The sequence below is a fragment of the Corylus avellana genome, chromosome 1, assembly GCF_965113065.1.
Source record: "Corylus avellana chromosome 1, dhCorAvel1.hap1.2, whole genome shotgun sequence".
NCBI classification, from domain to species: Eukaryota; Viridiplantae; Streptophyta; class Magnoliopsida; order Fagales; family Betulaceae; genus Corylus; species Corylus avellana.
Window position 1 is genome coordinate 20,367,292 of NC_142490.1, and position 16,661 is coordinate 20,383,952.

Genomic DNA, 16,661 nt, shown 5'->3' on the forward strand with positions numbered 1-16,661 from the left:
GTAAGGAACACGCGACATGAACTGCTCCTCCTCCTCACTCTGTGGCGCCGATGCTGCTGAAAGTCTGAAATGAGCTGCAAGTGGAGTACTCACTGGTTTAGAATTATGCATACCAAAGCGTTCAAGTACTTTCTCAACGTACTTTTTCTGTGACAAGTACAACTTTCCCGCTTTTCTATCCCTGTGAATCTCCATACCAAGGATTTTCTTCGCAGCACCCAAATCCTTCATTTCAAACTCATCACTCAACATAGATTTCAATCTCTTAATCTCCAACATGCTTTTAGCAACAATAAGCATGTCATCCACATAGAGTAACAAATAAACAAAAGAACCATCAAACAATTGCCTGTAATACACACAGCTGTCATAGCTACTTCTTGTGAAACCATGTCCGATCATAAAGCTGTCAAAGCGCTTGTACCACTGTCTTGGAGATTGTTTTAAACCATACAACGACCTCCTCAACTGACAAACATGATCTTCTTTACCTTCAGCAATGAACCCTTCTGGCTGGTGCATGTAAATGGTTTCCTCAAGCTCACCATGCAGAAATGCAGTTTTCACATCAAGTTGCTCAAGTTCCAAATCATTTAGAGCAACCATGGCAAACAAAACACGAATAGAACTATGTCTCACAACAGGAGAGAAAACTTCATTGAAGTCCATACCTTCTCTTTGACTATAGCCCTTTGCTACCAAACGTGCCTTGAACCTTGCATCTTCAACACCTGGGATTCCTTCCTTTTTCTTGAAGATCCATTTGCAACCAACAGTTTTAGCGCCTTTAGGCAATTTCACCAATTCCCATGTTTGGTTCTTATGAAGAGACTCAATCTCCTCATTCATGGCAACAACCCATTGAGCAGACTCACTACTTGTGACAGCTTCTGAGTAAGTGGAAGGCTCCTGAACTGCAGTGTCCTCTGCCACAGTAACTGCATATGCTACCAAATCTGCATAGCCATATCTCTGAGGTGGCCTAATCTGCCTCCTCTGTCTACCAGCCGCAATACTGGTCTCTTGCTCTTCTTGTGGATCATCATCATCAGAACTAGAATCATGAACATCTGTAACAGGCTGATCTTGAGTGTTATCTCGCACCCTCTATGAAGCCTCCATCTGAAGCTCCACCTCCTTGCTAGAACCCCGCTCCTTTCCTGTAGAAACAATAGACTCCTTTCTCGGATGAAGCATGGCAGATTCATCAAATACAACATCTCTACTGACTATAAACTTAGGTGATTTAGGATCAGAACACCACAATCTATATCCCTTCACCCCATCCGCATAGCCTAGAAATATACATTTCTTTGACCTAGGCTCAAGCTTACCATCATTCACATGACAATAAGCAGGACAACCAAAAGTTTTTAAAAATGAATAATCAGCAGGAGTACCAGACCATACCTCATAAGGAGTTTTACAATCAATGGTTGTTGATGGAGAACGGTTGACCAAATAGCAAGCAGTATTGACCGCCTCAGCCCAAAAATCTCTAGACAACCCAGCATTTGAAAGTAAGCAACGCGCTCTCTCCAAGAGAGTCCTGTTCATCCGCTCAGCTACCCCATTTTGCTGTGGAGTATGACTAACTGTGCGATGTCTAGCGATGCCTTCATCCTTGCAGAATTTATTAAATTCACCACCACAAAATTCCATGCCGTTGTCTGTTCTGAGTCGCTTGATTTTCTTCCCAGTCTGATTCTCAATTAATGTCTTCCATTGCTTGAAAGTGGCAAACACATCACTTTTCTTCTTCAAAAAATACACCCAGACTTTTCTCGAATAATCATCAATAAATGTAACAAAGTATCGAGCACCACCCTTTGATGGAACCTGAGAGGGACCCCATAGATCTGAATGGATATAATCCAATGTACCATTTGTTCTGTGGATGCCTGTACTGAACTTGACTCTGCACTGCTTCCCGAACACACAATGCTCACAAAAGTCAAGAGATCATGTTTTCTGGTCACAAAGCAAACCCCGCTTGCTCAGGATTGTCATACCCCTCTCACTCATATGACCCAACCGCATATGCCATAATCGGGTAGTGTCTGAATCTGGATCATCTGAAGAAGACACAGCAGCTGAACCTGTTACCGTACTACCTTGAAGAAAGTAGAGGCCATCAACCTTGTTACCTTTCATTATAACCAATGAGCCTTTACTAACCCGAATGACTCCACCTCCACCGGAATACTTGTATCCAAGGGAGTCCAAAGTGCCCAATGAAATAAGATTTTTCTTTAAATCTGGTATATGTCGAACATTCGTCAAAGTCCTAACAATCCCATCATGCATCCTAATTCTGATTGTACCAATACCAACAATCTTGCAGGCGACATTATTTCCCATCAAGACTGAACCACCATTGACTGAATCATAGGTAGTAAACCAATCCCTTTTAGGGGACATATGAAATGTACAAGCAGTATCAAGGACCCACTTGTCGTTAGAACGATCATTAGAAATGGTAACTGTAAGGACAAGGTCTGAACCCTTAGAATTTCCTTCGACAACACCAGCCACAGAAGAGGAACTTTGCCTGTCACCTTCCTCTTTATTTTTCAACTTCGGACACTCGGATTTATAATGCCCATACTTTTTACAGTAGTAACACTTTACTTTCTTCTTTGACCTGGACTGTGATCGGCCTCTTGATTTACTTTTACCCGAATCCCTCTCACTGGATCGACCTCTAAAATTAGAAGAATTTTCTGAACGACTCTTAACAAATAAACCCTCTGCCTGATTATCACTACCTTTACTATTCAATCTTGTCCTCAACTCCATAGAATTTAAAGCATATTTAACATCAGCTAAGGAGATAGTATCTCTACCGTACAACATTGAATTAACAAAATTATCAAAGGCATCCGGTAGTGAACATAACAAAATCAAGGCTTGATCCTCATCATCTACTTTAATATCAATATTTTTCAGATCCAAAATAATTCTATTAAAGTCATCAAGATGATCACAAAGAGGCATACCTTCTTTCATCTTGAGGGTATATAACCGTTGCTTCAAATACAATCGGTTTGTGAGGGATTTCTTCATGTACAAGCTCTCCAGCTTCTTCCAAAGTCCAGTGGCCGTTTCTTCATCGGCAACTTCTCTTAAAACTCCATCTGAAAGAGACAACAAAATTGCACTGTGGGCTTTTTCTTTAAGTTCCTTCGTTTCCTCTGTTGATGATGTTGATGACACCTCGCCATCCAAAATCTTCGCCAAGCCTTGTTGTCGTAACAAAGCTCGCATCTTGATGCGCCAAAGGCTAAAACTATTCTGACCATCAAACTTCTCTACTTCAAATTTTGCAGTAGCCATCCCGCAAAATAAATACCCGAGCTCTGATACCAGTTTGTTGTGACAAATGCAAATTCCAAGATCACCAAAGAAGTAGAAAAGTGCAGAATAGAAAAATAACACAACCACACAAGACACCAAGATTTAAGTAGTTCGGCTTAACAAGCCTACATCCACTGGCAGAAACGATCCAGGAGAAATTTACTAACAAAAAGTTGAGTACAAAGAGTAGTACAAACAAAACCACTCAAACCCAAAAGCCCCAATACACCCCAATCTCACTCAAAAGAGAATTAGATACAAAAGAGAAAAATATTCTCTAAAATTCTCTAAGCATTTCAGAACTCCAAAAGTGAGATCAAAATGAAGAAAAATGGTGTATCTCTTTTTCTCTACAGCACCCAAGTCTTCCTCTCTCTCTCTCGGCAGTTTTTTCTTTTCTTCTTTCTCTCTTTTTCTTGCTAAAGTTGCTGCTTCTCTTCTTGACCGAATGGCTTCAAATAAAACAACAAACAAAGCCTTTTCACAAAGCTTCTAGAAGAAGCTCAATCACTGGAGAGCAAAGAGAGACGTGCGGGAGAGAAAAAAAAAAAAAACAAGTCAACAAGTATGGGATGCCATACTATTGTGGGGCCCACGGTAAGGTTTATGAAAATTCAAGTCACATAATCTGACAGTTTAATCTATGATATGCTGGGCTTTTTTATTCAAAAAAAAAGTAATCTTTCCAAAGGCGTAAGCGAGATGATAAAATCTAATATAGACTATAATATAGGTTTTTTTTTTTTTCATTTGGTGCTTGGGAAAGCTTCAAAAATAGAATTCCTTTTGTTTTTTTTTGGCAAATAGGGAAAGGCAAAGGGTAAAGGAATAGTTGAGATGTGTGTGAGACATATTGGTTTTGGTGGAAAATGAGAACAAAGATTCAGTGCAATGCCCCTACCCTATTGCGCTCGGAATACTAACGTAGAAGCATAGAACACTGAAACATCAGCTACAAAATGGGCCAAAAATCTGCCATTTGGATGGAAGCGGAGGAAGTGAGTGGGTTCACATGCAGACCAAGTGGCACGTAAGCCTCACGGACAAAGGAAGGGGGTGTAAGGGGTGGAGGAGATGCCGAGGAGACTAGGTGGAGCGTGTGGGCAACGATGGAAGGCGGAGAATGTCAAATTTAGCTTATAAGCAAAAGAAAACCAAAATTTGGAAAAATGTCGAATTTGCCTCTTAGGATGCATACAGGAAGTGGAAATTAAAATAAAATCCTAATGCCCAATTCTTTTGATTTTCGATAGAAAGAGGTAATAATCTTTGAGTCTCCATTTGGTTTTGTGGTTTCAAAATATACGATTTGAAAAATAGTAATTTGAAAATGCATTTGTTAAAATCTATAAAAAGATATTATTTATATCATTTAAAAATGTGGTTCGGCCATAAAACGCATCATGATGACAAGGCCTAGTTGTTGTTGATAATTTGTGATTTGTGTTTTATTCTTATAGAGTATATTTTTGTTATTTTGAGTCGCAGAGGGGGATATTGCAACCCCATTGTTCAATTGGGGGTTATTGCAAAAATTGAGACATTGAAAAACATTGTGAAAATGACGACAATTAGTGGGAGCAGATGTAATTTTCCATATTCTCAAATAAGAGGTCCAAAATTTCAAATCTTTCACCCAAACTATGTGAAGTAGTAAACTCATTGAGGTTAAGAGACTAACCCATCTATGAGGTTAAGCAAATAAAAATAGAAAAATGATAGAAATCATTGCACTTGTCCATCATCTACATTTATATTATGATTATTTGTTAGATTCTACGCTTTTTTAGTGTCTTAAGATTTTACTAGACTTTCAACGGTCATTTTTTCTCGAAAAAAAATTAATATTTTCTTAAAATATGGGCAGCTCATTTGGGCGTGGTTCAAATGGCTCTATTGAATGAGTTTTTTCAATTTTCAGTCAATTTTTACCTCGTTAGGTTGTGGTCGAACAAACTACAGACTACGCTTCTCGGGTTCTCTCCTTGTCCAAACTTAGTATGAACGAAACAACAATTGAACTCATCGAGTTCTAGCTTATTCCTATATGGCCCAAGGTCAGGGGTTAAAATCTGTGCATATCAATATACACGCATGGAAAATGAGATTTGAACAAATCGATGTGACTAAATTAGTCCCATAACAAAAATTCCTATGTCAATAGAACGGATTAGTTATACACCCAATCAAATAGTTGGTCAACAAAAGAAAAGTATTACATACTATTTTTGTTTTTTTTTTGGCTCGATACTTCAATGAATCAATTAAGAATGTTCTGAAAATTCTATTGTCAGTGCTCATACATAGTACATTGTTCAACTTTTATAATCCTTGTGACCTCACTTTTATAATTCTTCATTTATTTCTAAATAGTTACAATAGTTCAATTTCATTAAACTCAAAACGAAAACTCTATATAAACACATCAAAACGACATCATTTTGTATGTGTGTCTATATATATATATAGGTGTAGGAAGCGCAATAATTAAAGTGCAATTAAATCTAATGAAAATTAATTAATTAAAATAAAATTACAAAAATAATTATGCAAGGGTATGGGGATAGGATAATTAGGCTATATAAGCACCTGCCATTATGAAAGATGAAATGTAGTAATAAAATTTAATATGAAAATTCCAGAGTAAAGGAGTAATAAGCACAAAATTTAATTCTTGCAAAAGTATTATTACAACAACTTAGAACACTTACAAAAGTAATAACAGGAGAGGATACAAAGAAATCAAGGAGCTGAGCAGATTACAAACAGAGAGAATGAGAGGGATTTCAGAACTTGGCTGAAAGCTTCTGCTTCAACAATGAGGGGGTCCATCCTTTTATATGCGAATTGCAACAGGTAAAAGAGAATTACATCAGTAAAAAATTAACTGTAAAAGTAGATTTGCTGCAGCACTGTAGTGTCGGCAAGGTACTGTAGTGTCGGCAGACAAAAGAGCAACAGTGAAAGCAGCAGTAGTAATGACTTCAACAGTAATAGATGTCGGCAGAAGAATTACAGATCATCAAGTCCAGGAAAATCATCAGGGACAAAAGGGTCATGACCAAAATATTCTTGGTTAGGATCAACAGGAGCTTCAAAATATGCTTCAGATTCTTCTTCATCTTCATCACTTTCATCAAGAGATTTTAACAGAGCTTTTGATATTTCTTTCTTTTTCTTAAAAGAATTTTTCTTTGGCTTCGAACAACTAGAAGATGCAGCAGTAGTAGTAGCATCAACATTAGTAATCTCCTTGCATTCAGGAGGAGATAAGAAAACATCTGGAGTTACTAGTTTAGCAACAACAGGAGAAGGTGAAGCTTCGACGGCTGCCTTCTAAAAAAATTCTTTAATAGTTTAAGCAATAATATCAAATTGTGGAAACTTGACCCACCATTTAACATACCAATGACGATCAAGGTAGTCATCATTAATGACATATTGCCATTTCAAGATCCAAGGGATCTTATATTTTTTAACAAAATGCAACAAGGGATAGAACTTTGCACCATAAGCATCAGTTTTGTAATGATTTTTGAACGAGTTGAAGGCTTCAACAATTCTAAGAGGGAGGACATCTGGAATGAGACCAAAATTCATCCACCACCTAGAGAACCAGAAAGGAAGAATTCCTCCAAAAATTTTATCAAAATTAATAAACCAAGAATGGTCAAACTTGGAGGTCTAGAATAGCATGAACTTAAACCAGGCCTCAACATAATCATAGTAGCAGAAGGGGATATTAAAATTGACGAGATCTTTTGGCTTAGAAGGATGATCACCCCAATCTTTTTCAGCAATGACCTTATCAAAATAAACACTATGATAAATTAATTTTGAGGGATCAGTTTTATCAAAAATAGGCTTAAAATGAACAGAATTTGTTTGCAACAAAATGTTGGTGTAATAGGATAGATTTTTCAAAGGATGCTCGGGGATCCAGTGAAACAGAGAAGGGAAGTAGGAGAGAGCAAGGATGTTCAAAAATAGGCTTAAAATGAACAGAATTTGTTTGCAACAAAATGTTGGTGTAATAGGATAGATTTTTCAAAGGATGCTCGGGGATCCAGTGAAACAGAGGAGGGAAGTAGGAGAGAGCAAGCTGATAAGGGAATTTAATAAAAGCACAATTTATTTCAATATGAAATAGGTGTTGGAAATAAGGAACACAAACATAAGCAGATGCTTGATTATATTTAACAAATGGAGCCTTGGGAGAAACAACAAAGGGATCATAAGTAGTGACGAGAGTACTAAAGTAAGTAGCAGATGATTCAGGGCTGAAGGCCAAGAACCTGTTAGTAATAGCAATAGGTGAAGCAACAGGTGTAGACTCTGGTTTTAAGACCAATGCCTTAGAGTCCATCTTCACCTTGTCCTTTTTGCTTGCCAGGTGGCACTGGAATAGAGTTATTAATTCCTTTAATATATTCAATATCAAAATCAAAAACACTCAAAATAGCTTGCCATCTAGTGAAAATTTGCTTTGATGCATATTTAGCAGATTTACAATCAATGCGTAATAAAAACTTTTGATTTAACAAATCAAACTAGAATTTGGTAATGTATAGAACAACAAAAAGAACTTCTTTTTTAATAGTACTATAATTAATTTGCGCATTATTCCAAGATCCATAATGGAATCGAACAATTTGTTCAGGAGATCCTAGGGAAACAACTTGTTTCAAAATACCTCCAAAGCCAATTTCAGATGCATCAGTTTCAACAATTTTGAAGGCATTATCAGAAGGAATACCTAAGTAGGGTAGAGTTTTAACATGAGTCTTAATCTCCTTAACAATTGAAGTGTGAATATCAGACTAGAGAGGATGATTATTTTGTAATCTATCAAACAAGGGTTTGCAATATTTTCTCAAGTCTTTATAGAAGTTAGCAATGTAATTTAATGACTCTAAAAATCTCTGAGGTTGGGTTTTATCAGTGATAACATCAGGAAATTTGTCAACAAATTAAATAGCTATATCAATAGGATGAATTTGTCCTTCAGAAATATCAAAACCAAGGAATTTGATCTTGGTCTGAAAAAGTTTAATCTTTTTAGTAGAGACAACAAGTCCATTGTGTTTAACAGTATCTACAAACGAGTTCAAGTGTTTCTAGTGTTCATCAATAGATTTGGAATAGATCAAAACATCATCAATATAAACAATAGTAAAATGATTGAAGGGGTTTAAGATATCATTCATAATATTTTGGGATTCACTAGGAGCATTCTTTAATCCAAAAGGCATGACATTCCACTCATATTGACCAAAAGGAGTGGTAAAAGCAATTTTATTCCTATTTCTATTCATCAATTTGAACCTGCCAAAATCCTGATTTCATATCAAACTTAGAGAAGACTAGAGCCTCACTAAGACGACTGACTAGGTCCTTCCTATTAGGGATTGGATACCTAATCCATTCTAACACATCATTCCGGGGTTTGTAATTAATTACTAACTTAGGGGTCCCTCTCTCAAGTTCAGCATTTTTCATAACATAGAAAGCAGCACAAGACCAAGGGGACTTGCTCTTGCGAATAATTCCTTTAGCAAGCAAATCAACAATTTCCTTTTAACAAAATTCCAAAGCTTCAGCATTCATTTGGATAGGCCTAGCTTTAGTAGGAATTTTGTTTTTAGAAAAATCTTTAATATAAGGCAAAGAAACAATATGTTTTTCCTATGCCAAAAAACAGTAGGAAGGTCAGAACAAACGCTATCAATTATCAAAGTATTAAAAGTATTAATTTGTGATTGCAGTAGTTTATCAAAAAGTTGTTCAGCAATTTTTTTGTATTTGACTTCTTGTTTCAAGAAGGTCAAATGCTTTGTTTTAGCATAAATCATGTTCAACCTACTAATATCAATATCAAATTTAGAAGCAAAATGAAATTTGACTTCAACGCCCATTTTAATAGTTGAAATACCAGTTTCATCAATAGATAAAGGGTAAAGCATGGCAATAAAAGGAAGGCCTAGAATAACTTTATCAGACATGTTTTTAACAAGAACAGAAGGAATGTGAAAACAAACATTGTTCTGACAAACATGAACATTATTTAATTCATATCTAATATGCAAACGATTGCCATTAGTAGAGTTTAACCTTTCAGTATATTTTTCAAAATATTTACTAGGAATTAGTCCTTCTTGTATGCAATTTAAATCAGAACCAGAATCAATCAAAGTAATAACATCAAGAGTATAATCTTGAGAAACAATAATATTCACCTTGGAGCATCACTTATGTGGTACAACTTTGTTAATAAGACTAATAACTTTATCAGTATTGGAAAATATCATCTTATTGCTGGATTTAGCTTCATCAGATTGCTCAGGTTGTTTAACATTTTCTTCATTATCAGAATTATTATCATGAAAACAGTTTTCAAGATTTAAAAACAAAAGTTATTGTTTTAAATCTTTATTATCAGTTTTAACAGTATGTAAATCATTTTTCAAATCAACAATTTCTTTCTTGATGTTACTAACCTCATGCTGCAAATCTAGGATAGTAATTACTTTGGATTTTTGTTTAGAAAATCTTTCCAAAGTCTCATCAAGAGAGATTTTTGGGTTAATAGGTTTGTTACCATTTTTTATCACTGTTTTCTTGAGTTTTTTTAAGATATTATTCTTTTAACTCAAGATTTTCAATTTTTGAAATAAGTGTTATTAACAAATCTTCTTGCTCTTCTGCTTTAGTAAGAACATTGCAAGTTTTAACATTTTTGCAACAGGAATCATTACAACCAATTTTGAAAACATTATTATCAGAAAATTCACTAACATATTGGAAATTAGAATCATCAGATGTTAAAATATCATTATCAGAAGAATCTCTAGATTGTAAAATCCTAAAAAGATTTTCATTTTCACTGTCATCAATTTTTAATGCATTACTTTCCTTTTTTAATTTTTTAGGTGGCTCGGGACATTTATCAACAAAATGCCCAGATTTTCCACAGTTAAAACATTTCCTTTAGCAAAATTAGTAGCATGTTTCTTTCTTGTTTTCTTAACAAAAGTTTTTTCAACAGGTTTATTAAATTTTCTTTTCTTATAGCTATTGTAATATGGAGCAGGTTTTTTCCTGAAATTTTTTTTTAGATTTCTTCCTAGTTCTCCGAGTTGGAGCAATAAGAGATAAACCAAATTGTTCGTAGAAATTACACATTTCATATTTAGCTTTTTTAGCATTTTTTAATTGTTGTCTTTTTATTTTTTGATCAATACACATTTTAATGCCAAATTTTTTAACAGTAGAAAACAAATCACCATAAGTTAAATTTTCATAATCAATTAAACCAGTGTGAGAATTAATAAGTTCATATTTTACTTTGTGAGCAAATAATAAAGGTAATCCATCAATAAATTTTTCTTTCCAATAAGATTTATGACTATCAGATCTGACCATGACATGGGAAAGCAAAACATCTTGATACCATCTATAATCAAACATAGTAGGACAATGAAGATCATTTAAATAATCAGAAATACGAGTACTAATAATGGAAGGAGTTCCAATAAAATGCTTAACAATAGTGTAAATCAAAGTATTAACACCATCTAGTATACCAGTGCCATGTTGTTCATCAAAAATGGGTAAGCCATCATCATCTTTTTTGATAGCTTTCCTAACTATTTCTCAAGAATCTTCAGTAAGGTGTTTGTCCCACCAGTGCTGAAGGGTTCCAGAGAATTCAGTAGTAAGCAAATCAACAATTTATTAGTGGCTTAAATCATGATTAGTACCATAAGCATTTGCAACCATAAACATATGATTCATCTTATTTAAGACTTCTTGTTCAAATAAACCATCAATATTCCATTCATATAATTTATCAGCAGAAACAGAGAATTGGGATTGAAAAAATCTTTCTTCAAATTGTAAATCATGAGTAGGTTTTGAATACCAATTCTTTGTGAGATTAACAGGTTTGGTTTTATCAAAAATTCTTTGACGTTTTGGTTCCAAATCGATTTTTCCAAACTTTTCTTACGTGTGTTGAATGTCAGGTACATAAGAGTCAGTAAATTTTTTTTCTGACATGTTACTGTTTAGCACATCAGAATTTTCTGACGTGTCAATTTTGACACATCAAAAAATTTATTGACGTATTAAAATATAACACGTCAGGAAATTTTTTTAAAAAAAAATTCTGGAATTTTTTTTTCAATTAAAAATTTTATTATTATTATTTTTTTTTTTTGACTAGAGAACTACTAAATATCCATTGTTGACATATAATTATCCCCCCAAAAAAAAAATTACTTTTCTGTAATATGGAGTAGATTATTAGGGAAAAAAAGTAAAGAACAAACACTCGGACCAACATAAAACATGTTAGAATATACAGAAAATATATAATATTTTTTGTATATTTCATAATTAGGTTAGTATTCAAATATTTTCTATATATGGGCTGATTGTAATTAAATATTGAGATGATTTGATTACTATACTTGTATTTATGCACTATATATTGTAGACAAATTAAGTTAATGAGCACAATATAACCCATAAGGTATTCCATGTGATGGACGTAAATTCTTGTGTTATTTTCTCTATATTGCTTCCACTTATTTTCACTTCATAATTTTTTTCAAGAAAACATAATATATAAAAAATTAAGGATCAGTGAGATAAAAATTTATCTTTTAACATTTACTTTATGATAAATTTAACTATTAAAAATCTTAGGAAAAATTGCACTTTACTCCCCCCCCCCCCCCCCCCCCCCCCAAAAAAAAAAAGTTTGGGGCGATTTTCAATTCAATCTCTAATGTTTCAATTTTTGCAATGCACCCTCCCAAACTTTTAAATTTTTGCAATTTGATCAATTTTATCCTAAAATTCTCATATTACCCCTAATATTTTATTTTTTATTAAAAAAAAAAAAGAAATTGGTGGTGCAAAAATGGTCAGGTGGCCAAAGGGGTGTCTACGGTCAACCCGAATTGTTTTTTTTTAATTTTTTTTTATAAAAAATAAAAAATTATGAGCAATATAAAAATTTTAGAATAAAATTAATTGAATTGTAAAAATTTAAAAGTTTAGGAGATGCATTGCAAAAATTAAAATATTAAAAATCAAATTAAAAATCATCTCCAACTTGAGAGTTTAGTTTACTCTTTCCAAAATCTTAATTATACTCAAGAAAGAGAGAGAGGGGGAGATAAGGTCTATCGTAAAATAAGAAAACTTCAAAAAGAGAAAGAGAAAGAGAAAGAGAAAGAAAAAGAAAAAAGAAAAGAGAATTTATTTAGAATAATATTTTTATCAAAGTATACGTGGTGGGTCTTTTTCAAAATTCAAACAGGTATTGTCTTTGAGTGGATCCGAGGGTTGAGGTCACTCGTGGCTATTGCTTGCATCATCACTCTGTCCACTCACGTACTTGGGAAGTTGGAACTTGGAAGGATACTTTTGTTCTCACACCATTATTCTCTTTCCTTTCTTTTTCTTTTTTTTTTTTTTTTTTTTTTTTTGAAGATTATTCTCTTTCCTTTCTGACTCCAGTATCTAAGCTCCTTTACTGCTCACAAATATCTACTCAATCTGGATCCCCTGCCCATTCCCAACAATCCCACACGTGTTCTAAATTGGAATTTTAACTCATAATCCCTAAATTCGACACAACACGTAATTTTATGGTTATAATTTATGTTAAACGGTTCAGATTATAAACGGCCTTTAGGTTCAAACTATGATACTTTCCCGTTTAAATGAATATGAGAGTATCCTGTCATTTATACCACAAGGATAGAATTGTCAAAAAAATATATGTGAAATGACAATTTTACCTTTGCGATATAAAAGACTGGATACTCTCCGATTCTTTTTGAATTGAAAAGATCATTTTGCTTTAGGTTCACTATAAACTATGAACTAGATAATAAATGGTTTTGAACCAGATATTGCATTTTGAGCTTTTTTTTTTTTTTTTTTATCCACGGATACGCCCTCTCATGAAGTAGAAGTTACTAGTTCAAATCTCATTTCCCTTATGCGGACATGTCAAAAAAAAAAAAAAAAAAAAAAAAAGGTCGGATAGCTAGGTATCAAACATCCCACTTGGTAATTAGTGATTATTGTATTTGAATTTTCTCTCAAATTTCAACAAATCTAAAATTATAATGTCTTAAAAAGTTTAGGGCTGAGTTTTATTTGAAATTGGATTGAAGAAACTTTCTAAACATGTTATGTTATATATTCACAAATACTCTCTGATTCTCTCTTTTTTTCTCAATTTTCTCTTTCTCTCTCTTCTTTTCTCCGGCCAACTTTCCCTTTTCTCCATTTTCTCACTCTCTCTCTTCTTTTCGATCTCCATTTTCAAAAACCCAAACCCAAACCGAAAAAATCTTCAAAAAATCAAAAACCCAAATCAAAAAATCAATCTGAAAAATCAAAAACCCAAACATCAAACCCAGCAAATCTTCAAAAACCCAAAAAAATCTTCTTATGTTCTCTTCTTCTTCTTCTCTTCTCCTTTTTTTTTTCCTGCTTCTCTTCTTCTTCTCTTCTCCCTTTCTTTTTCTTCTTCTCTTCTCCTTTTCTTCTTCTTCTTCTTCTTCTTCTTCTTCTTCTGCTTTCTTCGATCTCCTGCTTCTCAATTTTTCACCTTTTCTTTTTCTTCTTCCTCTAGAGGGAGCTGCCATGCAGAGAAGGGAGATTGAGAGAGGAGAGAGAGAGTGTGGGGAAATAAATGAAGAGGGAAAGAATAAGAAGAGGAAAAAAGTTGAGGGGAAATAAGAATAGGGAAAAAAATTCAAAATCCCACCCATTTTTTTGTGACATGTCAATATTTAGCACGTCAGAAAATTCTGACGTGCTGACGTACTATTATTAGCACGTCAGAAAATTCTGATGTGTTATTTAGCACATCAGAATTTTTTGACGTGCCTTTTTTAGCACATCAAAAAATTCTGACATGCTATTTTCAGCATGTCAGAATTTTTTGACGTGTTAAAATAGCACGTCAGAGATTTCTGACGTGCTATTTTTTGCTATGTCAGAAAAATATTTTCTGATGTGACATTTTTTGCCACGTCAGAAAATGGTGACGTGGCAAAAATCATGTACTGTTTGCCACGTCAGAAAATGGTAGTTTTTTTGTAGTGAATGATCAATCACAAGTCTAATGGTGATTTTAATAGCCACATCATTCTTGGAAGGACTCAAGAGGGACACAAGAGGGACTTGTAACATTACTCAGAGAAGCCACCAAAGATGTGCTGCTGCTACTGTTGTAAATAAGCTGAAATTTCTGCAGCTTTTTTGTTGCAGAATTGTTGTTTTGAATTGTACCAACTCTCAATAAAATCTGTTTGTTTGGCTATAAATTGTTGCATAATAAGGAGATCATTTGTAAGCTGGTTTTCGGATTGATTGTTTTTGGTCTTTAGTTAATTGTCGATACTTATACGATAATAATGTAGTTTCTAGCATTACTCTAACATTGAGAACATTTGCTACAAATTGAGCCAAATATCTGCCATATGGGAATAAATGGAGGCAGTGTGAGGATGTAACACTCCACCCCATTGACACACAATATTGTCCGCTTTTAACTCCCTCGGACCAGACTTCCTAGGAGGTCACCCATCCTGGTACTACTCTCATAGAAGCACCCTTAATTGCAGAGTTCTGATAGAATCATGATCATCACGGTTTTAAAACGCGTTATTGTCGTTAAGAGTGTAAGTATACTTTTAAGTACATTATCATCTCCATACACAAGCGATGTGGGACGCCACAGAGGGCTCGCAAGCGGAGAATGCAGGGTGCATGGAGCAGAGGAGGCACCGAGGAGACTAGAGGTGGGGTATGTAGGTGGCGATGGAAGGTGGAGAATGGCAAATCTGGCTTATAAGCAAAAGAAAAATATAAGAGGGGGAGGATGGGGAGGAGAAACTTGAGTGCAATGTTTTTCTTTCACTTATTTGATTTTTTGGTGACTAACATCACCAAGTTGAATACTGTATTGTAGCCATAAAGACTTCCAAGGTTGAGTAAGGGCTATATTTATGGACCAAAGTAATCTTTCCAAAGGCGTAAGAGAGACGATAAAATCTAATATAGACTATAAAATAATTTTTTTCATTTGACGCTTAATTGGCTGAATGCTTGGAAAATATAATTCTTTTTTTTTAGGCAAATAGGGAAAGGAAAAAGGAAGAGTTGAGATGTATGTGAGACATATTGGTTTTGGTGGAAAAAGGGGACAAAGATTTGGTGCAATACCCCTACCCTATCGCGCTCGGGATACTAATGTAGAAGCATAGAACACGGAAACATCGGGTACAAAATAGGTCAAAAATCTACCATTTGGATGGAAGTAGAGGCGGTGCATTGGTTCACATGCAAACCAGGTGGCACGTAAGCCACAAGCGCAGAGAAAGGGGGTGCAAGGGGTGGAGGAGATGCCGAGGAGACTAGGTGGGGCGTGTGGACCGCGATGCAAGGCGGAGAATGTCAAATCTAGCTTATAAGTAAAAGAAAAACAGAAGGAGGAAAAATGGAGAGGGGAAGGGGAGAAATTCACGAAGCAGAAGAGAGACTCTCATAGGGGAAAGGAGATAAGAGAAACTTCCTATATAAATTATAAATACACAGCACAATAGAGAAACATGACTAATATCCTTGAACCCTAAGGACTAATATATATATATATATATATATATATATATATATATAAACTGAATCCTCTCTTATCAATTCTTGGTAATAAAAAAATTAGGCCAAAACACTTTTTTGTAATGATTCCTCACAATCAAGTTGTGCAGAAAACAAACCCAATGAAGAAATAGAATCAGAACAAATATGCCCGAGTTCGAGGAATCTCTAAGCAAATCAAAACTTTTTTTTTTTTTTCTGGTCAGCTAAAAATCATCAATCCTACCTACAATCACCCATATATTATCCCAATAAATGCACAAATATAAAATTTCAAGAAAATAAACCAGTTAAGCCTCTCAGATTCTCTACATGATTCTGAATTTTGAATGGCTCAATAGGCACAAACTTCTTACAATACATGAATAAGATATGGTACATATTCTCCCTTCATCATTCTCTCATCCTCCCATTTTTCAAAATCACCATTGAATTTGTGAGATTTTGTATGAGATCCACTGAACCCCAAAGATCTAATGGTAATTTTACTAAGTTAGAGAACGAGAGAAGAACTCGGGGAGGAAAGTAGCATTTTCCGACATAAATTGTTAGGTTCTAAGAAAATCTAAACCTTTTTCCAAACACAAGGTTTAAAATTAATCTCCAAAAAAAAAAGA